Raw genomic sequence first — 2,421 nt, 5'->3', positions numbered from 1 at the left:
TAAGTATAGTAACCCTACTCTGCTATCAAACATTAGAACTTATTCCTTCTATTTAACTGTACGTTTGTACCCATTAACCAGGCTCTCTTCATCCCTCCATCCCCACACCACCTTTCCTAGCTTCTGGTATCTATCATTCTACTCTCTATCTCCATGGTATCAACTTTTTTACCTCCCACATATGAGTGAGAACATTGGTCTTTCTGTGCCTGGCTTATTTCACTTAACATAGTGACCTCCAGTTCCATTCATGTTGTGGCAAATAACATGATTTCATTCTTTCTTATGGCTGTATAGTATTCCACATTTTCTTTATCCATTTGACTGTTGATGGATACTTAAGTTGATTCCATATCCTTGCTATTGTGAATAGTGCTACAATAAACACCGGGGTGCAGGTATCCCTTTGATATACTGATCTTCTTCCCTTTGGATAAATACCCAGGAGTGGGATTGCTGGATCATATGGTAGCTCTATTTTAGGTTTTTTGAGAAATCTCCATACTGTTTTCCACAGTGGCTATACTAATTTACATTCCTGCATAGTGTATAAGAATTCCCCTTTTCTCCACATCCTCACCAGCATGTTATTTATTTATTTATTTTTGTCTTTTTAGTAATAGCCATTAAAACTAGAGTAAGGTAATATCTCACTGTAGTTTTGATTTGCACTTTCCTGCTGATTAGTGATGTTGAGCATTTTTTCATATATGACTTGGCCATTTGTATGTCTTCTTTTTTTAATTTCTCTCATCTTCATTTTTATTAAAAACAAAAACAAAGTAACCACCAACCACATGACATTTGGCCAGACAAGGCCTTGCTTCCCTTCCTCCTTCGGGTCCCCTGTGCCTCGTCAGCAGGGTCAGGGAAGCAATCGGCACTGATGTTAGCTTTGCCCAAAGGGAGTATTACAAGAGAGGCTTGGGAAAGGGAAGGAAACCTGGACAGGCTTTTCAGCATTGAGAAATCACTTAAAACGGATTTGCTTTAAATAACTGGTATGTCTGAAATGCAGGGAGGGAAGACCATGCTGTCAACAATCATAACTCGCTTTTTACAGGTTGACTCCAGGGAGCGTTGGGTCGGAATTGTGTCTTAAGGAAGGAGAATGGTTTAATGAGCTTGCTCAGCCCTCCTGAAACAAAGACGAAGGTGCTACATGTTGTTTGTTAGGCTTATACTACAGCGGGGTTGGGGCTGCAGATCTAAAGTCCTTGTTAGGGCATTTAGCGCTGGTGAGAAGGGTGGGCCCCAGCCTTGGACGCTGATGTCCTCTAAAAACAAGGCAGAGACACAGCCTCAGATCCCCCCTCACCTTCCACTGAATAAGGGAGATGGGGAGGAGGTCTCAGCGGTTGGCCTCCTGCAAGCCCAGATGCCTGCCAGCCTGGGCCTGCTTTCTTAGCGCTGTGAGAGCTTGTGTCTGGTGAGCAGAGAGGAGCAAGTGTAGTCCCTGCAGAGCTGACTCCGCGCAGGGCTCCCCAGCTTTGGGCTTGCAGGGCGACCCTGCTCTGCGACCCATCGGCGGCTTCAGCCCCAGGGGGAGCTGTGGCACGCACTGCTGCCTACTTGCCAGTCCTGATAGCTGAAGAAGGCGCTCACTCCGTAGGCGACCATCACCAAACACGCAAAGAACGAGGCAACTGCACGCTGGTTATACGGCTGCATGCCCTTTAAGGACGTCAGGTCAACTGCCGCAGAGCAGGCGATGAAGGCGGTGACATAGAGCACGGCGGCAATGACGTTAAAGATCATTAACACTAGTGACCAGGGCACCTTGTACAACTTCATGTGCAGCTGAAACAGGTAGAGGGTGAATAAGACGATTGTCACCAGCCAGAAGAAGACAGCGACGAACATCACCCAGCCATAGGCCGGGTACAGGTGGTACCAGGTGTCTGCAATCAGGGCCCACACCAGCAGCCCCAGCACCAACTGCAGCAGCATGAACACCCGGAGGCGGGAGCGCACGAAGCCCAGGTCCGTGTGCAGCGTGGACACCGAGGCTCTGGCGCCCTGCGCGGGACTGCTAGTCCACGTGCTCACTTTTGACTGGAACTCGGCCATGGCGGCTCTACTCAACTCCCTAGGTCGCTCCTGCCGCTGTCGCCGCCCCTCCAGAGGTGGGTGCCGGTTCCCGCGCCACTCTTCCCAGAGGCTCCCTATCCCGCTGTGGCCCGTGGCACTGCAGGAGGCCCTATGTCTTTTGAGAAATGTCTATTCATGTTCTTTGCCCACTTTTTAATGGGATTATTTGTGTGTGTGTGTGTGTGTGTGTCTGTGTGTGTGTGTGTGTGTGTGTGTGTGTGTTTAAACTGTGTTTGAGTTCCTTGTATATTCTGGATATTAGTCCCTGGTCAGATGAATAGTTTGCAAATATTTTCTCCCATTAACAGGTTGTCTCTTCACTCCGTTGTT

At 48.2% G+C, this 2,421-nt stretch overlaps 1 pseudogene; it reads right to left on the bottom strand.

Moving 5' to 3' along the window:
• Positions 1-1,533: 1,533 nt before the first annotated feature.
• Positions 1,534-2,193, bottom strand: LOC104669449 (annotated as a pseudogene).
• Positions 2,194-2,421: the final 228 nt, after the last annotated feature.

Source organism: Rhinopithecus roxellana, chromosome 7 (genome assembly GCF_007565055.1).
Source record: "Rhinopithecus roxellana isolate Shanxi Qingling chromosome 7, ASM756505v1, whole genome shotgun sequence".
Classification (NCBI taxonomy): Eukaryota; Metazoa; Chordata; class Mammalia; order Primates; family Cercopithecidae; genus Rhinopithecus; species Rhinopithecus roxellana.
This window is presented reverse-complemented; position numbering and strand designations above follow the sequence as displayed.